The sequence below is a fragment of the Scyliorhinus torazame genome, chromosome 20 (assembly GCF_047496885.1).
Source record: "Scyliorhinus torazame isolate Kashiwa2021f chromosome 20, sScyTor2.1, whole genome shotgun sequence".
Taxonomy (NCBI): domain Eukaryota; kingdom Metazoa; phylum Chordata; class Chondrichthyes; order Carcharhiniformes; family Scyliorhinidae; genus Scyliorhinus; species Scyliorhinus torazame.
Genome location: NC_092726.1, coordinates 141,195,685 through 141,218,799, shown reverse-complemented (window position 1 = coordinate 141,218,799; position 23,115 = coordinate 141,195,685).

Genomic DNA, 23,115 nt, shown 5'->3' with positions numbered 1-23,115 from the left:
AGTGGGATCTGTTTGTGGAATTATCCAGGACATTAGGGAGAGGCTGGGGCAGTGGGATCTGTTTCTGGAATGATCCAGGACGATAGAGAGAGGCTGGGGCAGTGGGATCTGTTTGTGGAATTATCCAGGACATTAGGGAGAGGCTGGTGTAGTGGGATCTGATTGTGGAATGATCCAGGACAATAGGGAGAGGCTGGGGCAGTGGGATCTGTTTGTGGAATTATCCAGGACATTAGGGAGAGGCTGGGGCAGTGGGATCTGATTGTGGAATGATCCAGGACAATAGAGAGAGGCTGGGGCAGTGGGATCTGTTTGTGGAATGATCCAGGACAATAGGGAGAGGCTGGGGCGGTGGGGTCTGTTTGTGGAATGATCCAGGACAATAGAGAGAGGCTGGGGCAGTGTGATCTGTTTGTGGAATGATCCAGGACGATGGAGGGAGGCTGGGGCAGTGGGATCTGTTTGTGGAATTATCCAGGACAATAGTGAGAGGCTGGGGCAGTGGGATCTGTTTGTGGAATGATCCAGGACAAGAGGGTGAGTCTGGGGCAGTGGGATCTGTTTGTGGAATGATCCAGGACAATAGAGAGAGGCTGGGACAGTGGGATCTCTTTGTGGAATTATCCAGGACGATGGAGGGAGGCTGGGGCAGTGGGATCTGTTTGTGGAATTATCCAGGACAATAGTGAGAGGCTGGGGCAGTGGGATCTGTTTGTGGAATGATCCAGGACAATAGAGAGAGGCTGAGGCTGTGGGATCTGTTTGTGGAATGATCCAGGACATTAGGGAGAAGCTGGGGCAGTGGGATCTGTTTGTGGAATTATCCAGGACATTAGGGAGAGGCTGGGGTAGTGGGATCTGTTTGTGGAATGGTCCAGGACAATAGGGAGAGTCTGGGCAGTGGGATCTGTTTCTGGAATGATCCAGGACGATAGAGAGAGGCTGGGGCAGTGGGATCTGTTTGTGGAATTATCCAGGACATTAGGGAGAGGCTGGTGTAGTGGGATCTGTTTGTGGAATGATCCAGGACAATAGGGAGAGGCTGGGGCAGTGGGATCTGTTTGTGGAATTATCCAGGACATTAGGGAGAGGCTGGGGCAGTGGGATCTGTTTGTGGAATGATCCAGGACAATAGAGAGAGGCTGGGGCAGTGGGATCTGTTTGTGGAATGATCCAGGACAATAGGGAGAGGCTGGGGCGGGGGGGTCTGTTTGTGGAATGATCCAGGACAATAGAGACAGGCTGGGGCAGTGGGATCTGTTTGTGGAATGGTCCAGGACGATGGAGGGAGGCTGGGGCAGTGGGATCTGTTTGTGGAATTATCCAGGACAATAGTGAGAGGCTGGGGCAGTGGGATCTGTTTGTGGAATGATCCAGGACAAGAGGGTGAGTCTGGGGCAGTGGGATCTGTTTGTGGAATGATCCAGGACAATAGAGAGAGGCTGGGACAGTGGGATCTGTTTGTGGAATTATCCAGGACGATGGAGGGAGGCTGGGGCAGTGGGATCTGTTTGTGGAATGATCCAGGACAATAGAGGAAGGCTGGGACAGTGGGATCTGTTTGTGGAATTATCCAGGACGATGGAGGGAGGCTGGGGCAGTGGGATCTGTTTGTGGAATTATCCAGGACAATAGTGAGAGGCTGGGGCAGTGGGATCTGTTTGTGGAATGATCCAGGACAATAGGGAGAGTCTGGGGCAGTGGGATCTGTTTGTGGAATGATCCAGTACAATAGAGAGAGGCTGGGGCAGTGGGATCTGTTTGTGGAATGATCCAGGACAATAGAGAGAGGCTGAGGCAGTGGGATCTGTTTGTGGAATGATCCATGACATTAGGGAGAAGCTGGGGCAGTGGGATCTGTTTGTGGAATGATCCAGTACAATAGAGAGAGGCTGGGGCAGTGGGATCTGTTTGTGGAATGATCCAGGACAATAGAGAGAGTCTGGGGCAGTGGGATCTGTTTGTGGAATGATCCAGGACAATAGGGAGAGTCTGGGGCAGTGGGATCTGTTTGTGGAATGATCCAGGACAATAGGGAGAGGCTGGGGCAGTGGGATCTGTTTCTGGAATGATCCAGGACAATAGAGAGAGGCCGGGGCAGTGGGATCTGTTTGTGGAATTATCCAGGACATTAGGGAGAGGCTGGGGCAGTGGGATCTGTTTCTGGAATGATCCAGGACGATAGAGAGAGGCTGGGGCAGTGGGATCTGTTTGTGGAATTATCCAGGACATTAGGGTGAGGCTGGTGTAGTGGGATCTGTTTGTGGAATGATCCAGGACAATAGGGAGAGGCTGGGGCAGTGGGATCTGTTTGTGGAATTATCCGGGACATTAGGGAGAGGCTGGGGCAGTGGGATCTGTTTGTGGAATGATCCAGGACAATAGAGAGAGGCTGGGGCAGTGGGATCTGTTTGTGGAATGATCCAGGACAATAGGGAGAGGCTGAGGCGGTGGGGTCTGTTTGTGGAATGATCCAGGACAATAGAGAGAGGCTGGGGCAGTGGGATCTGTTTGTGGAATGATCCAGGACGATGGAGGGAGGCTGGGGCAGTGGGATCTGTTTGTGGAATGATCCAGGACAATAGTGAGAGGCTGGGGCAGTGGGATCTGTTTGTGGAATGATCCAGGACAAGAGGGAGAGTCTGGGGCAGTGGAATCTGTTTGTGGAATGATCCAGGACAATAGAGAGAGGCTGGGACAGTGGGATCTGTTTGTGGAATTATCCAGGACGATGGAGGGAGGCTGGGGCAGTGGGATCTGTTTGTGGAATTATCCAGGACAATAGTGAGAGGCTGGGGCAGTGGGATCTGTTTGTGGAATGATGCAGGACAGTAGGGAGAGTCTGGGGCAGTGGGATCTGTTTGTGGAATGATCCAGGACAATAGAGAGAGGCTGAGGCAGTGGGATCTGTTTGTGGAATGATCCAGTACAATAGGGAGAGGCTGGGGCAGTGGGATCTGTTTGTGGAATGATCCAGGACATTAGGGAGAAGCTGGGGCAGTGGGATCTGTTTGTGGAATGATCCAGTACAATAGGGAGAGGCTGGGGCAGTGGGATCTGTTTGTGGAATGATCCAGGACATTAGGGAGAAGCTGGGGCAGTGGGATCTGTTTGTGGAATGATCCAGGATAATAGAGAGAGGCTGGGGCAGTGGGATCAGTTTGTGGAATGATCCAGAACAATAGGGAGAGGCTGGGGCAGTGGGACTGTTTGTGGAATGATCCAGGACAATAGAGAGAGGCTGGGGCAGTGGGATCTGTTTGTGGAATGATCCAGGACAATAGGGAGAGGCTGGGGCAGTGGGATCTGTTTGTGGAATGATCCAGGACAATAGAGAGAGGCTGGGCCAGTGGGATCTGTTTGTGGAATTATCCAGGACATTAGGGAGAGGCTGGGGTAGTGGGATCTGTTTGTGGAATGATCCAGGACAATAGAGAGAGGCTGGGGCAGTGGGATCTGTTTGTGGAATTATCCAGGACATTAGGGAGAGGCTGGGGCAGTGGGATCTGTTTCTGGAATGATCCAGGACGATAGAGAGAGGCTGGGGCAGTGGGATCTGTTTGTGGAATTATCCAGGACATTAGGGAGAGGCTGGTGTAGTGGGATCTGTTTGTGGAATGATCCAGGACAATAGGGAGAGGCTGGGGCAGTGGGATCTGTTTGTGGAATTATCCAGGTCAATAGGGAGAGGCTGGGGCGGTGGGGTCTGTTTGTGGAATGATCCAGGACAATAGAGAGAGGCTGGGGCAGTGGGATCTGTTTGTGGAATAATCCAGGACGATGGAGGGAGGCTGGGGCAGTGGGATCTGTTTGTGGAATTATCCAGGACAATAGTGAGCGGCTGGGGCAGTGGGATCTGTTTGTGGAATGATCCAGGACAAGAGGGAGAGTCTGGGGCAGTGGGATCTGTTTGTGGAAATTTCCAGGACAATAGTGAGAGGCTGGGACAGTGGGATCTGTTTGTGGAATTATCCAGGGAGATGGAGGGAGGCTGGGGCAGTGGGATCTGTTTGTGGAATTATCCAGGACAATAGTGAGAGGCTGGGGCAGTGGGATCTGTTTGTGGAATGATCAAGGACAATAGGGAGAGTCTGGGGCAGTGGGATCTGTTTGTGGAATGATCCAGGACAATAGAGAGAGGTTGAGGCAGTGGGATCTGTTTGTGGAATGATCCAGGACATTACGGAGAAGCTGGGGCAGTGGGATCTGTTTGTGGAATGATCCAGTACAATAGAGAGAGGCTGGGGCAGTGGGATCTGTTTGTGGAATGATCCAGGACAATAGAGAGAGGCTGGGGCGGTGGGATGTGTTTGTGGAATTATCCAGGAAATTGAGAGAGTCTGGGGCAGTGGGATCTGTTTGTGGAATGATCCAGGACAATAGAGAGAGGATGGGGCAGTGGGATCTGTTTGTGGAAAGACCCAGTACAATAGGGAGAGGCTGGGGCAGTGAGATCTGTTTGTGGAATGATCCAGTAGAATAGGGAGATGCTGGGGCAGTGGGATCTGTTTGTGGAATGATCCAGTACAATAGGGAGAGGCTGGGGCAGTGGGATCTGTTTGTGGAATGATCCAGGACAATAGGGAGAGGCTGGGGCAGTGGTATCTGTTTGTGGAATGATCCAGGACAATAGAGAGAGGCTGGGGCAGTGTGATCTGTTTGTGGAATGATCCAGGACATTAGAGAGAGGCTGGGGCAGTGGGATCTGTTTGTGGAATGATCCAGGACAATAGAGAGAGGCTGGGGCATTGGGATCTGTTTGTGGAATGATCCAGTACAATAGGGAGAGGCTGGGGCAGTGGGATCTGTTTGTGGAATGATCTAGGACAATAGGGAGAGGCTGGGGAAGTGGGATCTGTTTGTGGAATGATCCAGGACAATAGAGAGAGGCTGGGGCAGTGGGATCTGTTTGTGGAATGATCCAGGACAATAGGGAGAGTCTGGGGCAGTGGGATCTGTTTGTGGAATGATCCAGGACAATAGAGAGAGGCTGGGGCAGTGGGATCTGTTTGTGGAATGATCCAGGACATTAGAGAGAGGCTGGAGCGGTGGGATCTGTTTGTGGAATTATCCAGGACATTAGGGAGAGGCTGGTGTAGTGGGATCTGTTTGTGGAATGATCCAGGACAATAGGGAGAGGCTGGGGCAGTGGGATCTGTTTGTGGCATTATCCAGGACATTAGGGAGAGGCTGGGGCAGTGGGATCTGTTTGTGGAATGATCCAGGACAATAGAGAGAGGCTGGGGATGTGGGATCTGTTTGTGGAATGATCCAGGACAATAGGCAGAGGCTGGGGCTGTGGGGTCTATTTGTGGAATGATCCAGGACAATAGAGAGAGGCTGGGGCAGTGGGATCTGTTTGTGGAATGATCCAGGACGATGGAGGGAGGCTGGGGCAGTGGGATCTGTTTGTGGAATTATCCAGGACAATAGTGAGAGGCTGGGGCAGTGGGATCTGTTTGTGGAATGATCCAGGACAAGAGGGTGAGTCTGGGGCAGTGGGACCTGTTTGTGGAATGATCCAGGACAATAGAGAGAGGCTGGGACAGTGGGATCTGTTTGTGGAATTATCCAGGACGATGGAGGGAGGCTGGGGCAGTGGGATCTGTTTGTGGAATTATCCAGGACAATAGTGAGAGGCTGGGGCAGTGGGATCTGTTTGTGGAATGATCCAGGACAATAGGGAGAGTCTGGGGCAGTGGGATCTGTTTGTGGAATGATCCAGGACAATAGAGAGAGGCTGAGGCAGTGGGATCTGTTTGTAGAATGATCCAGGACATTAGGGAGAAGCTGGGGCAGTGGGATCTGTTTGTGGAATGATCCAGTACAATAGAGAGAGGCTGGGGCAGTGGGATCTGTTTGTGGAATGATCCAGGACAATAGAGAGAGTCTGGGGCAGTGGGATCTTTTTGTGGAATGATCCAGGACAATAGGGAGAGTCTGGGGCAGTGGGATCTGTTTGGGGAATGATCCAGGACAATAGGGAGAGGCTGGGGCAGTGGGATCTGTTTCTGGAATGATCCAGGACAATAGAGACAGGCCGGGGCAGTGGGATCTGTTTGTGGAATTATCCAGGACATTAGGGAGAGGCTGGGGTAGTGGGATCTGTTTGTGGAATGATCCAGGACAATAGAGAGAGGCTGGGGCAGTGGGATCTGTTTGTGGAATTGTCCAGGACATTAGGGAGAGGCTGGGGCAGTGGGATCTGTTTCTGGAATGATCCAGGACGATAGAGAGAGGCTGGGGCAGTGGGATCTGTTTGTGGAATTATCCAGGACATTAGGGAGAGGCTGGTGTAGTGGGATCTGTTTGTGGAATGATCCAGGATAATAGGGAGAGGCTGGGGCAGTGGGATCTGTTGTGGAATTATCCAGGACATTAGGGAGAGGCTGGGGCAGTGGGATCTGTTTGTGGAATGATCCAGGACGATGGAGGGAGGCTGGGGCAGTGGGATCTGTTTGTGGAATTATCCAGGACAATAGTGAGCGGCTGGGGCAGTGGGATCTGTTTGTGGAATGATCCAGGACAAGAGGGAGAGTCTGGGGCAGTGGGATCTGTTTGTGGAAATTTCCAGGACAATAGAGAGAGGCTGGGGCAGTGGGATCTGTTTGTGGAATGATCCAGGACATTAGGAAGAGGCTGGGGCAGTGGGATCTGTTTGTGGAATGATCCAGGACAATAGAGAGAGGCTGGGACAGTGGGATCTGTTTGTGGAATTATCCAGGGAGATGGAGGGAGGCTGGGGCAGTGGGATCTGTTTGTGGAATTATCCAGGACAATAGTGAGAGGCTGGGGCAGTGGGATCTGTTTGTGGAATGATCAAGGACAACAGGGAGAGTCTGGGGCAGTGGGATCTGTTTGTGGAATGATCCAGGACAATAGAGAGAGGTTGAGGCAGTGGGATCTGTTTGTGGAATGATCCAGGACATTACGGAGAAGCTGGGGCAGTGGGATCTGTTTGTGGAATGATCCAGTACAATAGAGAGAGGCTGGGGCAGTGGGATCTGTTTGTGGAATGATCCAGGACAATAGAGAGAGGCTGGGGCGGTGGGATGTGTTTGTGGAATTATCCAGGAAATTGAGAGAGTCTGGGGCAGTGGGATCTGTTTGTGGAATGATCCAGGACAATAGAGAGAGGATGGGGCAGTGGGATCTGTTTGTGGAATGACCCAGTACAATAGGGAGAGGCTGGGGCAGTGAGATCTGTTTGTGGAATGATCCAGTAGAATAGGGAGATGCTGGGGCAGTGGGATCTGTTTGTGGAATGATCCAGCACAATAGGGAGAGGCTGGGGCAGTGGGATCTGTTTGTGGAATGATCCAGGACAATAGGGAGAGGCTGGGGCAGTGGTATCTGTTTGTGGAATGATCCAGGACAATAGAGAGAGGCTGGGGCAGTGTGATCTGTTTGTGGAATGATCCAGGACATTAGAGAGAGGCTGGGGCAGTGGGATCTGTTTGTGGAATGATCCAGGACAATAGAGAGAGGCTGGGGCATTGGGATCTGTTTGTGGAATGATCCAGTACAATAGGGAGAGGCTGGGGCAGTGGGATCTGTTTGTGGAATGTTCTAGAACAATAGGGAGAGGCTGGGGAAGTGGGATCTGTTTGTGGAATGATCCAGGACAATAGAGAGAGGCTGGGGCAGTGGGATCTGTTTGTGGAATGATCCAGGACAATAGGGAGAGTCTGGGGCAGTGGGATCTGTTTGTGGAATGATCCAGGACAATAGAGAGAGAATGGGGCAGTGGGATCTGTTTGTGGAATGATCCAGGACATAAGAGAGAGGCTGGAGCAGTGGGATCTGTTTGTGGAATTATCCAGGACATTAGGGAGAGGCTGGTGTAGTGGGATCTGTTTGTGGAATGATCCAGGACAATAGGGAGAGGCTGGGGCAGTGGGATCTGTTTGTGGCATTATCCAGGACATTAGGGAGAGGCTGGGGCAGTGGGATCTGTTTGTGGAATGATCCAGGACAATAGAGAGAGGCTGGGGAAGTGGGATCTGTTTGTGGAATGATCCAGGACAATAGGCAGAGGCTGGGGCTGTGGGGTCTGTTTGTGGAATGATCCAGGACAATAGAGAGAGGCTGGGGCAGTGGGATCTGTTTGTGGAATGATCCAGGACGATGGAGGGAGGCTGGGGCAGTGGGATCTGTTTGTGGAATTATCCAGGACAATAGTGAGAGGCTGGGGCAGTGGGATCTGTTTGTGGAATGATCCAGGACAAGAGGGTGAGTCTGGGGCAGTGGGACCTGTTTGTGGAATGATCCAGGACAATAGAGAGAGGCTGGGACAGTGGGATCTGTTTGTGGAATTATCCAGGACGATGGAGGGAGGCTGGGGCAGTGGGATCTGTTTGTGGAATTATCCAGGACAATAGTGAGAGGCTGGGGCAGTGGGATCTGTTTGTGGAATGATCCAGGACAATAGGGAGAGTCTGGGGCAGTGGGATCTGTTTGTGGAATGATCCAGGACAATAGAGAGAGGCTGAGGCAGTGGGATCTGTTTGTAGAATGATCCAGGACATTAGGGAGAAGCTGGGGCAGTGGGATCTGTTTGTGGAATGATCCAGTACAATAGAGAGAGGCTGGGGCAGTGGGATCTGTTTGTGGAATGATCCAGGACAATAGAGAGAGTCTGGGGCAGTGGGATCTGTTTGTGGAATGATCCAGGACAATAGGGAGAGTCTGGGGCAGTGGGATCTGTTTGGGGAATGATCCAGGACAATAGGGAGAGGCTGGGGCAGTGGGATCTGTTTCTGGAATGATCCAGGACAATAGAGAGAGGCCGGGGCAGTGGGATCTGTTTGTGGAATGATCCAGGACAATAGGGAGAGGCTGGGGCAGTGGGATCTGTTTGTGGAATGATCCAGGACAATAGAGAGAGGCTGGGCCAGTGGGATCTGTTTGTGGAATTATCCAGGACATTAGGGAGAGGCTGGGGTAGTGGGATCTGTTTATGGAATGATCCAGGACAATAGAGAGAGGCTGGGGCAGTGGGATCTGTTTGTGGAATTGTCCAGGACATTAGGGAGAGGCTGGGGCAGTGGGATCTGTTTCTGGAATGATCCAGGACGATAGAGAGAGGCTGGGGCAGTGGGATCTATTTGTGGAATTATCCAGGACATTAGGGAGAGGCTGGTGTAGTGGGATCTGTTTGTGGAATGATCCAGGATAATAGAGAGAGGCTGGGGCAGTGGGATCTGTTTGTGGAATTATCCAGGACATTAGGGAGAGGCTGGGGCAGTGGGATCTGTTTGTGGAATGATCCAGGACAATAGAGAGAGGCTGGGGCAGTGGGATCTGTTTCTGGAATGATCCAGGACGATGGAGGGAGGCTGGGGCAGTGGGATCTGTTTGTGGAATTATCCAGGACAATAGTGAGAGGCTGGGGCAGTGGGATCTGTTTGAGGAATGATCCAGGACAATAGGGAGAGTCTGGGGCAGTGGGATCTGTTTGTGGAATGATCCAGGACAATAGAGAGAGGCTGGGGCAGTGGGATCAGTTTGTGGAATGATCCAGAACAATAGGGAGAGGCTGGGGCAGTGGTATCTGTTTGTGGAATGATCCAGAACAATAGAGAGAGGCTGGGGCAGTGGGATCTGTTTCTGGAATGATCCAGTACAATAGAGAGAGGCTGGGGCAGTGGGATCTGTTTGTGGAATGATCCAGGACAATAGAGAGAGTCTGGGGCAGTGGGATCTGTTTGTGGAATGATCCAGGACAATAGGGAGAGTCTGGGGCAGTGGGATCTGTTTGTGGAATGATCCAGGACAATAGGGAGAGGCTGGGGCAGTGGGATCTGTTTCTGGAATGATCCAGGACAAAAGAGAGAGGCTGGGGCAGTGGGATCTGTTTGTGGAATGATCCAGGACAATAGGGAGAGGCTGGGGCAGTGGGATCTGTTTGTGGAATTATCCAGGACGATGGAGGGAGGCTGGGGCAGTGGGATCTGTTTGTGGAATTATCCAGGACAATAGTGAGAGGCTGGGGCAGTGGGATCTGTTTGTGGAATGATCCAGGACAATAGGGAGGGTCTGGGGCAGTGGGATCTGTTTGTGGAATGATCCAGGACAATAGAGAGAGGCTGGGGCAGTGGGATCAGTTTGTGGAATGATCCAGAACAATAGGGAGAGGCTGGGGCAGTGGTATCTGTTTGTGGAATGATCCAGAACAATAGAGAGAGGCTGGGGCAGTGGGATCTGTTTCTGGAATGATCCAGTACAATAGAGAGAGGCTGGGGCAGTGGGATCTGTTTGTGGAATGATCCAGGACAATAGAGAGAGTCTGGGGCAGTGGGATCTGTTTGTGGAATGATCCAGGACAATAGGGAGAGTCTGGGGCAGTGGGATCTGTTTGTGGAATGATCCAGGACAATAGGGAGAGGCTGGGGCAGTGGGATCTGTTTCTGGAATGATCCAGGACAATAGAGAGAGGCTGGGGCAGTGGGATCTGTTTGTGGAATGATCCAGGACAATAGGGAGAGGCTGGGGCAGTGGGATCTGTTTGTGGAATGATCCAGGACAATAGAGAGAGGCTGGGCCAGTGGGATCTGTTTGTGGAACTATCCAGGACATTAGGGAGAGGCTGGGGTAGTGGGATCTGTTTGTGGAATGATCCAGGACAATAGAGAGAAGCTGGGGCAGTGGGAGCTGTTTGTGGAATTATCCAGGACATTAGGGAGCGGCTGGGGCAGTGGGATCTGTTTCTGGAATGATCCAGGACGATAGAGAGAGGCTGGGGCAGTGGGATCTGTTTGTGGAATTATCCAGGACATTAGGGAGAGGCTGGTGTAGTGGGATCTGTTGGTGGAATGATCCAGGACAATAGGGAGAGGCTGGGGCAGTGGGATCTGTTTGTGGAATTATCCAGGACATTAGGGAGAGGCTGGGGCAGTGGGATCTGTTTGTGGAATGATCCAGGACAATAGAGAGAGGCTGGGGCAGTGGGATCTGTTTGTGGAATGATCCAGGACAATAGGGAGAGGCTAGGGCGGTGGGGTCTGTTTGTGGAATGATCCAGGACAATAGAGAGAGGCTGGGGCAGTGGGATCTGTTTGTGGAATGATCCAGGACGATGGAGGGAGGCTGGGGCAGTGGGATCTGTTTGTGGAATTATCCAGGACAATAGTGAGCGGCTGGGGCAGTGGGATCTGTTTGTGGAATGATCCAGGACAAGAGGGAGAGTCTGGGGCAGTGGGATCTGTTTGTGGAATGATCCAGGACAATAGAGAGAGGCTGGGACAGTGGGATCTGTTTGTGGAATTATCCAGGACAATAGAGAGAGGCTGGGGCAGTGGGATCTGTTTGTGGAATGATCCAGGACAATAGGGAGAGGCTGTGGCAGTGGGATCTGTTTGTGGAATGATCCAGGACAATACAGAGAGGCTGGGGCAGTGGGATCTGTTTGTGGAATTATCCAGGACATTAGGGAGAGGCTGGGGCAGTGGGATCTGTTTCTGGAATGATCCAGGACGATAGAGAGAGGCTGGGGCAGTGATATCTGTTTGTGGAATTATCCAGGACATTAGGGAGAGGCTGGTGTAGTGGGATCTGTTGGTGGAATGATCCAGGACAATAGGGAGAGGCTGGGGCAGTGGGATCTGTTTGTGGAATTATCCAGGACATTAGGGAGAGGCTGGGGCAGTGGGATCTGTTTGTGGAATGGTCCAGGACAATAGAGAGAGGCTGGGGCAGTGGGATCTGTTTGTGGAATGATCCAGGACAATAGGGAGAGGCTGGGGCGGTGGGGTCTGTTTGTGGAATGATCCAGGACAATAGAGAGAGGCTGGGGCAGTGGGATCTGTTTGTGGAATGATCCAGGACGATGGAGGGAGGCTGGGGCAGTGGGATCTGTTTGTGGAATGATCCAGGACAATAGTGAGCGGCTGGGGCAGTGGGATCTGTTTGTGGAATGATCCAGGACAAGAGGGAGAGTCTGGGGCAGTGGGATCTGTTTGTGGAATGATCCAGGACAATAGAGAGAGGCTGGGACAGTGGGATCTGTTTGTGGAATTATCCAGGACGATGGAGGGAGGCTGGGGCAGTGGGATCTGTTTGTGGAATTATCCAGGACAATAGTGAGAGGCTGGGGCAGTGGGATCTGTTTGTGGAATGATCAAGGACAATAGAGAGAGGCTGAGGCAGTGGGACCTGTTTGTGGAATGATCCAGGACATGAGGGAGAAGCTGGGGCAGTGGGATCTGTTTGTGGAATGATCCAGTACAATAGAGAGAGGCTGGGGCAGTGGGATCTGTTTGTGGAATGATCCAGGACAATAGAGAGAGGCCGGGGCGGTGGGATGTGTTTGTGGAATTATCCAGGAAATTGAGAGAGTCTGGGGCAGTGGGATCTGTTTTTAGAATGATCCAGGACAATAGAGGGAGGATTGGGCAGTGGGATCTGTTTGTGGAATGACCCAGTACAATAGGGAGAGGCTGGGGCAGTGAGATCTGTTTGTGGAATGATCCAGTAGAATAGGGAGAGTCTGGGGCAGTGGGATCTGTTTGTGGAATGATCCAGTACAATAGGGAGAGGCTGGGGCAGTGGGATCTGTTTGTGGAATGATCCAGGACAATAGGGAGAGGCTGGGGCAGTGGTATCTGTTTGTGGAATGATCCAGGACAATAGAGAAAGGCTGGGGCAGTGGGATCTGTTTGTGGAATGATCCAGGACATTAGAGAGAGGCTGGGGCAGTGGGATCTGTTTGTGGAATTATCCAGGACATTAGGGAGAGGCTGGGGCAGTGGGATCTGTTTGTGGAACTATCCAGGACATTAGGGAGAGGCTGGGGTAGTGGGATCTGTTTGTGGAATGATCCAGGACAATAGAGAGAGGCTGGGGCAGTGGGATCTGTTTGTGGAATTATCCAGGACATTAGGGAGAGGCTGGGGCAGTGGGATCTGTTTCTGGAATGATCCAGGACGATAGAGAGAGGCTGGGGCAGTGGGATCTGTTTGTGGAATTATCCAGGACATTAGGGAGAGGCTGGTGTAGTGGGATCTGTTGGTGGAATGATCCAGGACAATAGGGAGAGGCTGGGGCAGTGGGATCTGTTTGTGGAATTATCCAGGACATTAGGGAGAGGCTGGGGCAGTGGGATCTGTTTGTGGAATGATCCAGGACAATAGAGAGAGGCTGGGGCAGTGGGATCTGTTTGTGGAATAATCCAGGACAATAGGGAGAGGCTGGGGCGGTGGGGTCTGTTTGTGGAATGATCCAGGACAATAGAGAGAGGCTGGGGCAGTGGGATCTGTTTGTGGAATGATCCAGGACGATGGAGGGAGGCTGGGGCAGTGGGATCTGTTTGTGGAATTATCCAGGACAATAGTGAGCGGCTGGGGCAGTGGGATCTGTTTGTGGAATGATCCAGGACAAGAGGGAGAGTCTGGGGCAGTGGGATCTGTTTGTGGAATGATCCAGGACAATAGAGAGAGGCTGGGACAGTGGGATCTGTTTGTGGAATTATCCAGCACGATGGAGGGAGGCTGGGGCAGTGGGATCTGTTTGTGGAATTATCCAGGACAATAGTGAGAGGCTGGGGCAGTGGGATCTGTTTGTGGAATGATCAAGGACAATAGAGAGAGGCTGAGGCAGTGGGATCTGTTTGTGGAATGATCCAGGACATGAGGGAGAAGCTGGGGCAGTCTGATCTGTTTGTGGAATGATCCAGTACAATAGAGAGAGGCTGGGGCAGTGGGATCTGTTTGTGGAATGATCCAGGACAATAGAGAGAGGCCGGGGCGGTGGGATGTGTTTGTGGAATTATCCAGGAAATTGAGAGAGTCTGGGGCAGTGGGATCTGTTTTCGGAATGATCCAGGACAATAGAGGGAGGATTGGGCAGTGGGATCTGTTTGTGGAATGACCCAGTACAATAGGGAGAGGCTGGGGCAGTGATATCTGTTTGTGGAATGATCCAGTAGAATAGGGAGAGTCTGGGGCAGTGGGATCTGTTTGTGGAATGATCCAGTACAATAGGGAGAGGCTGGGGCAGTGGAATCTGTTGTGGAATGATCCAGGACATTAGAGAGAGGCTGGGGCAGTGGGATCTGTTTGTGGAATGATCCAGGACAATAGGGAGAGGCTGGGGCAGTGGGATCTGTTTGTGGAATGATCCAGTACAATAGGGAGAGGCTGGGGCAGTGGGATCTGTTTGTGGAATGATCTAGGACAATAGGGAGAGGCTGGGGAAGTGGGATCTGTTTGTGGAATGATCCAGGACAATAGAGAGAGGCTGGGGCAGTGGGATCTGTTTGTGGAATGATCCAGGACAATAGGGAGAGGCTGGGGCAGTGGGATCTGTTTGTGGAATGATCCAGGACAATAGAGAGAGGCTGGGGCAGTGGGATCTGTTTGTGGAATGATCCAGGACATTAGAGAGAGGCTGGGGCAGTGGGATATGTTTGTGGAATGATCCAGGACAATAGGGAGAGGCTGGGGCAGTGGGATCTGTTTGTGGAATGATCCAGGATAATAGAGAGAGGCTGGGGCAGTGGGATCAGTTTATGGAATGATCCAGAACAATAGGGAGAGGCTGGGGCAGTGGGATCTGTTTGAGGAATGATCCAGAACAATAGAGAGAGGCTGGGGCAGTGGGATCAGTTTGTGGAATGATCCAGGACAATAGGGAGAGGCTGGGTCAGTGGGATCTGTTTGTGGAATGATCCAGGACAATAGAGAGAGGCTGGGGCAGTGGGATCTGTTTGTGGAATGATCCAGGACATTAGGGAGAGTCTGGGGCATTGGGATATGTTTGTAGAATGATCCAGGACAATAGAGAGAGGCTGGGGCAGTGGGATCTGTTTGTGGAATGATTCAGTACAATAGGCAGAGGCTGGGGCAGTGGGATCTGTTTGTGGAATGATCTAGGACAACAGGGAGAGGCTGGGGCAGTGGGATCTGTTTGTGGAATGATCCAGGACAATAGGGAGAGGCTGGGGCAGTGGGATCTCTTTGTGGAAGGATCCGGGACCATAGAGAGAGGCTGGGGCAGTGGGATCTGTTTGTGGAATGATCCAGGACAATAGAGAGAGTCTGGGGCAGTGGGATCTGTTTGTGGAATGATCCAGGACAATAGTGAGAGTCTGGGGCAGTGGGATCTGTTTGTGAAATTATCCAGAACAATAGGGAGAGGCTGGGGCAGTGGGATCTGTTTGTGGAATGATCCAGTACAATAGGCAGAGGCTGGGGCAGTGGTATCTGTTTGTGGAATGATCCAGAACAATAGAGAGAGGCTGGGGCAGTGGGATCTGTTTGTGGAATGATCCAGGACAATAGGGAGAGTCTGGGGCAGTAGGATCTGTTTGTGGAATGATCCAGGACAATAGGGAGAGGCTGGGGCAGTGGGATCTGTTTCTGGAATGATCCAGGACAATAGAGAGAGGCTGGGGCAGTGGGATCTGTTTGTGGAATGATCCAGGACAATAGGGAGAGGCTGGGGCAGTGGGATCTGTTTGTGGAATGATCCAGGACAATAGAGAGAGGCTGGGCCAGTGGGATCTGTTTGTGGAACTATCCAGGACATTAGGGAGAGGCTGGGGTAGTGGGATCTGTTTGTGGAATGATCCAGGACAATAGAGAGAGGCTGGGGCAGTGGGATCTGTTTGTGGAATTATCCAGGACATTAGGGAGAGGCTGGGGCAGTGGGATCTGTTTCTGGAATGATCCAGGACGATAGAGAGAGGCTGGGGCAGTGGGATCTGTTTGTGGAATTATCCAGGACATTAGGGAGAGGCTGGTGTAGTGGGATCTGTTGGTGGAATGATCCAGGACAATAGGGAGAGGCTGGGGCAGTGGGATCTGTTTGTGGAATTATCCAGGACATTAGGGAGAGGCTGGGGCAGTGGGATCTGTTTGTGGAATGATCCAGGAAAATAGAGAGAGGCTGGGGCAGTGGGATCTGTTTGTGGAATGATCCAGGACAATAGGGAGAGGCTGGGGCGGTGGGGTCTGTTTGTGGAATGATCCAGGACAATAGAGAGAGGCTGGGGCAGTGGGATCTGTTTGTGGAATGATCCAGGACGATGGAGGGAGGCTGGGGCAGTGGGATCTGTTTGTGGAATTATCCAGGACAATAGTGAGCGGCTGGGGCAGTGGGATCTGTTTGTGGAATGATCCAGGACAAGAGGGAGAGTCTGGGGCAGTGGGATCTGTTTGTGGAATGATCCAGGACAAGAGGGAGAGTCTGGGGCAGTGGGATCTGTTTGTGGAATGATCCAGGACAATAGAGAGAGGCTGGGACAGTGGGATCTGTTTGTGGAATTATCCAGGACGATGGAGGGAGGCTGGGGCAGTGGGATCTGTTTGTGGAATTATCCAGGACAATAGTGAGAGGCTGGGGCAGTGGGATCTGTTTGTGGAATGATCAAGGACAATAGAGAGAGGCTGAGGCAGTGGGATCTGTTTGTGGAATGATCCAGGACATGAGGGAGAAGCTGGGGCAGTGGGATCTGTTTGTGGAATGATCCAGTACAATAGAGAGAGGCTGGGGCAGTGGGATCTGTTTGTGGAATGATCCAGGACAATAGAGAGAGGCCGGGGCGGTGGGATGTGTTTGTGGAATTATCCAGGAAATTGAGAGAGTCTGGGGCAGTGGGATCTGTTTTTGGAATGATCCAGGACAATAGAGGGAGGATTGGGCAGTGGGATCTGTTTGTGGAATGACCCAGTACAATAGGGAGAGGCTGGGGCAGTGAGATCTGTTTGTGGAATGATCCAGTAGAATAGGGAGAGTCTGGGGCAGTGGGATCTGTTTGTGGAATGATCCAGTACAATAGGGAGAGGCTGGGGCAGTGGGATCTGATTGTGGAATGATCCAGGACAATAGGGAGAGGCTGGGGCAGTGGTATCTGTTTGTGGAATGATCCAGGACAATAGAGAAATGCTGGGGCAGTGGGATCTGTTTGTGGAATGATCCAGGACATTAGAGAGAGGTTGGGGCAGTGGGATCTGTTTGTGGAATTATCCAGGACATTAGGGAGAGGCTGGGGCAGTGGGATCTGTTTGTGGAACTATCCAGGACATTAGGGAGAGGCTGGGGTAGTGGGATCTGTTTGTGGAATGATCCAGGACAATAGAGAGAGGCTGGGGCAGTGGGATCTGTTTGTGGAATTATCCAGGACATTAGGGAGAGGCTGGGGCAGTGGGATCTGTTTCTGGAATGATCCAGGACGATAGAGAGAGGCTGGGGCAGTGGGATCTGTTTGTGGAATTATCCAGGACATTAGGGAGAGGCTGCTGTAGTGGGATCTGTTGGTGGAATGATCCAGGACAATAGGGAGAGGCTGGGGCAGTGGGATCTGTTTGTGGAATTATCCAGGACATTAGGGAGAGGCTGGGGCAGTGGGATCTGTTTGTGGAATGATCCAGGACAATAGAGAGAGGCTGGGGCAGTGGGATCTGTTTGTGGAATGATCCAGGACAATAGGGAGAGGCTGGGGCGGTGGGGTCTGTTTGTGGAATGATCCAGGACAATAGAGAGAGGCTGGGGCAGTGGGATCTGTTTGTGGAATGATCCAGGACGATGGAGGGAGGCTGGGGCAGTGGGATCTGTTTGTGGAATTATCCAGGACAATAGTGAGAGGCTGGGGCAGTGGGATCTGTTTGTGGAATGATCAAGGACAATAGAGAGAGGCTGAGGCAGTGGGATCTGTTTGTGGAATGATCCAGGACATGAGGGAGAAGCTGGGGCAGTGGGATCTGTTTGTGGAATGATCCAGTACAATAGAGAGAGGCTGGGGCAGTGGGATCTGTTTGTGGAATGATCCAGGACAATAGAGAGAGGCCGGGGCGGTGGGATGTGTTTGTGGAATTATCCAGGCAATTGAGAGAGTCTGGGGCAGTGGGATCTGTTTTTGGAATGATCCAGGAGAATAGAGGGAGGATTGGGCAGTGGGATCTGTTTGTGGAATGACCCAGTACAATAGGGAGAGGCTGGGGCAGTGAGATCTGTTTGTGGAATGATCCAGTAGAATAGGGAGAGTCTGGGGCAGTGGGATCTGTTTGTGGAATGATCCAGTACAATAGGGAGAGGCTGGGGCAGTGGGATCTGTTTGTGGAATGATCCAGGACAATAGGGAGAGGCTGGGGCAGTGGTATCTGTTTGTGGAATGATCCAGGACAATAGAGAAAGGCTGGGGCAGTGGGATCTGTTTGTGGAATGATCCAGGACATTAGAGAAAGGCTGGGGCAGTGGGATCTGTTTGTGGAATGATCCAGGACAATAGAGAGAGGCTGGGGCAGTGGGATCTGTTTGTGGAATGATCCAGTACAATAGGGAGAGGCTGGGGCAGTGGGATCTGTTTGTGGAATGATCTAGGACAATAGGGAGAGGCTGGGGAAGTGGGATCTGTTTGTGGAATGATCCAGGACAATAGAGAGAGGCTGGGGCAGTGGGATCTGTTTGTGGAATGATCCAGGACAATAGGGAGAGGCTGGGGCAGTGGGATCTGTTTGTGGAATGATCCAGGACAATAGAGAGAGGCTGGGGCAGTGGGATCTGTTTGTGGAATGATCCAGGACATTAGAGAGAGGCTGGGGCAGTGGGATATGTTTGTGGAATGATCCAGGACAATAGGGAGAGGCTGGGGCAGTGGGATCTGTTTGTGGAATGATCCAGGATAATAGAGAGAGGCTGGGGCAGTGGGATCAGTTTGTGGAATGATCCAGAACAATAGGGAGAGGCTGGGGCAGTGGGATCTGTTTGAGGAATGATCCAGAACAATAGAGAGAGGCTGGGGCAGTGGGATCAGTTTGTGGAATGATCCAGGACAATAGGGAGAGGCTGGGTCAGTGGGATCTGTTTGTGGAATGATCCAGGACAATAGAGAGAGGCTGGGGCAGTGGGATCTGTTTGTGGAATGATCCAGGACATTAGGGAGAGTCTGGGGCAGTGGGATATGTTTGTAGAATGATCCAGGGCAATAGAGAGACGCTGGGGCAGTGGGATCTGTTTGTGGAATGATCCAGTACAATAGGCAGAGGCTGGGGCAGTGGGATCTGTTTGTGGAATGATCTAGGACAACAGGGAGAGGCTGGGGCAGTGGGATCTGTTTGTGGAATGATCCAGGACAATAGGGAGAGGCTGGGGCAGTGGGATCTCTTTGTGGAAGGATCCGGGACCATAGAGAGAGGCTGGGGCAGTGGGATCTGTTTGTGGAATGATCCAGGACAATAGAGAGAGTCTGGGGCAGTGGGATCTGTTTGTGGAATGATCCAGGACAATAGTGAGAGTCTGGGGCAGTGGGATCTGTTTGTGAAATTATCCAGAACAATAGGGAGGGGCTGGGGCAGTGGGATCTGTTTGTGGAATGATCCAGTACAATAGGCAGAGGCTGGGGCAGTGGTATCTGTTTGTGGAATGATCCAGAACAATAGAGAGAGGCTGGGGCAGTGGGATCTGTTTGTGGAATGATACAGGACAATAGGGAGAGTCTGGGGCAGTGGGATCTGTTTGTGGAATGATCCAGGACAATAGAGAGAGGCTGAGGCAGTGGGATCTGTTTGTGGAATGATCCAGGACATTAGGGAGAAGCTGGGGCAGTGGGATCTGTTTCTGGAATGATCCAGTACAATAGAGAGAGGCTGGGGCAGTGGGATCTGTTTGTGGAATGATCCAGGACAATAGAGAGAGTCTGGGGCAGTGGGATCTGTTTGTGGAATGATCCAGGACAATAGGGAGAGTCTGGGGCAGTGGGATCTGTTTGTGGAATGATCCAGGACAATAGGGAGAGGCTGGGGCAGTGGGATCTGTTTCTGGAATGATCCAGGACAATAGAGAGAGGCTGGGGCAGTGGGATCTGTTTGTGGAATGATCCAGGACAATAGGGAGAGGCTGGGGCAGTGGGATCTGTTTGTGGAATGATCCAGGACAATAGAGAGAGGCTGGGGCAGTGGGATCTGTTTGTGGAATGATCCAGGACAATAGGGAGAGGCTGGGGCGGTGGGGTCTGTTTGTGGAATGATCCAGGACAATAGAGAGAGGCTGGGCAGTGGGATCTGTTTGTGGAATGATCCAGGACGATGGAGGGAGGCTGGGGCAGTGGGATCTGTTTGTGGAATTATCCAGGACAATAGTGAGAGGCTGGGGCAGTGGGATCTGTTTGTGGAATGATCAAGGACAATAGAGAGAGGCTGAGGCAGTGGGATCTGTTTGTGGAATGATCCAGGACATGAGGGAGAAGCTGGGGCAGTGGGATCTGTTTGTGGAATGTTCCAGTACAATAGAGAGAGGCTGGGGCAGTGGGATCTGTTTGTGGAATGATCCAGGACAATAGAGAGAGGCCGGGGCGGTGGGATGTGTTTGTGGAATTATCCAGGCAATTGAGAGAGTCTGGGGCAGTGGGATCTGTTTTTGGAATGATCCAGGACAATAGAGGGAGGATTGGGCAGTGGGATCTGTTTGTGGAATGACCCAGTACAATAGGGAGAGGCTGGGGCAGTGAGATCTGTTTGTGGAATGATCCAGTAGAATAGGGAGAGTCTGGGGCAGTGGGATCTGTTTGTGGAATGATCCAGTACAATAGGGAGAGGCTGGGGCAGTGGGATCTGTTTGTGGAATGATCCAGGACAATAGGGAGAGGCTGGGGCAGTGGTATCTGTTTGTGGAATGATCCAGGACAATAGAGAAAGGCTGGGGCAGTGGGATCTGTTTGTGGAATGATCCAGGACATTAGAGAGAGGCTGGGGCAGTGGGATCTGTTTGTGGAATGATCCAGGACAATAGAGAGAGGCTGGGGCAGTGGGATCTGTTTGTGGAATGATCCAGTACAATAGGGAGAGGCTGGGGCAGTGGGATCTGTTTGTGGAATGATCTAGGACAATAGGGAGAGGCTGGGGAAGTGGGATCTGTTTGTGGAATGATCCAGGACAATAGAGAGAGGCTGGGGCAGTGGGATCTGTTTGTGGAATGATCCAGGACAATAGGGAGAGGCTGGGGCAGTGGGATCTGTTTGTGGAATGATCCAGGACATTAGAGAGAGGCTGGGGCAGTGGGATATGTTTGTGGAATGATCCAGGACAATAGGGAGAGGCTGGGGCAGTGGGATCTGTTTGTAGAATGATCCAGGATAATAGAGAGAGGCTGGGGCAGTGGGATCAGTTTGTGGAATGATCCAGAACAATAGGGAGAGGCTGGGGCAGTGGGATCTGTTTGAGGAATGATCCAGAACAATAGAGAGAGGCTGGGGCAGTGGGATCAGTTTGTGGAATGATCCAGGACAATAGGGAGAGGCTGGGTCAGTGGGATCTGTTTGTAGAATGATCCAGGACAATAGAGAGAGGCTGGGGCAGTGGGATCTGTTTGTGGAATGATCCAGGACATTAGGGAGAGTCTGGGGCAGTGGGATATGTTTGTAGAATGATCCAGGACAATAGAGAGAGGCTGGGGCAGTGGGATCTGTTTGTTTAATGATCCAGTACAATAGGCAGAGGCTGGGGCAGTGGGATCTGTTTGTGGAATGATCTAGGACAACAGGGAGAGGCTGGGGCAGTGGGATCTGTTTGTGGAATGATCCAGGACAATAGGGAGAGGCTGGGGCAGTGGGATCTCTTTGTGGAAGGATCCGGGACCATAGAGAGAGGCTGGGGCAGTGGGATCTGTTTGTGGAATTATCCAGGACAATAGAGAGAGGCTGGGGCAGTGGGATCTGTTTGTGGAATGATCCAGTACAATAGGGAGAGGCTGGGGCAGTGGGATCTGTTTGTGGAATGATCTAGGACAATAGGGAGAGGCTGTGGAAGTGGGATCTGTTTGTGGAATGATCCAGGACAATAGAGAGAGGCTGGGGCAGTGGGATCTGTTTGTGGAATGATCCAGGACAATAGGGAGAGGCTGGGGCAGTGGGATCTGTTTGTGGAATGATCCAGGACAATAGAGAGAGGCTGGGGCAGTGGGATCTGTTTGTGGAATGATCCAGGACATTAGAGAGAGGCTGGGGCAGTGGGATATGTTTGTGGAATGATCCAGGACAATAGGGAGAGGCTGGGGCAGTGGGATCTGTTTGTGGAATGATCCAGGATAATAGAGAGAGGCTGGGGCAGTGGGATCAGTTTGTGGAATGATCCAGAACAATAGGGAGAGGCTGGGGCAGTGGGATCTGTTTGAGGAATGATCCAGAACAATAGAGAGAGGCTGGGGCAGTGGGATCAGTTTGTGGAATGATCCAGGACAATAGGGAGAGGCTGGGTCAGTGGGATCTGTTTGTAGAATGATCCAGGACAATAGAGAGAGGCTGGGGCAGTGGGATCTGTTTGTGGAATGATCCAGGACATTAGGGAGAGTCTGGGGCAGTGGGATATGTTTGTAGAATGATCCAGGACAATAGAGAGAGGCTGGGGCAGTGGGATCTGTTTGTGGAATGATCCAGTACAATAGGCAGAGGCTGGGGCAGTGGGATCTGTTTGTGGAATGATCTAGGACAACAGGGAGAGGCTGGGGCAGTGGGATCTGTTTGTGGAATGATCCAGGACAATAGGGAGAGGCTGGGGCAGTGGGATCTCTTTGTGGAAGGATCCGGGACCATAGAGAGAGGCTGGGGCAGTGGGATCTGTTTGTGGAATGATCCAGGACAATAGAGAGAGTCTGGGGCTGTGGGATCTGTTTGTGGAATGATCCAGGACAATATTGAGAGTCTGGGGCAGTGGGATCTGTTTGTGAAATTATCCAGAACAATAGGGAGGGGCTGGGGCAGTGGGATCTGTTTGTGGAATGATCCAGTACAATAGGCAGAGGCTGGGGCAGTGGTATCTGTTTGTGGAATGATCCAGAACAATAGAGAGAGGCTGGGGCAGTGGGATCTGTTTGTGGAATGATCCAGGACAATAGGGAGAGTCTGGGGCAGTGGGATCTGTTTGTGGAATGATCCAGGACAATAGAGAGAGGCTGAGGCAGTGGGATCTGTTTGTGGAATGATCCAGGACATTAGGGAGAAGCTGGGGCAGTGGGATCTGTTTCTGGAATGATCCAGTACAATAGAGAGAGGCTGGGGCAGTGGGATCTGTTTGTGGAATGATCCAGGACAATAGAGAGAGTCTGGGGCAGTGGGATCTGTTTGTGGAATGATCCAGGACAATAGGGAGAGACTGGGGCAGTGGGATCTGTTTGTGGAATGATCCA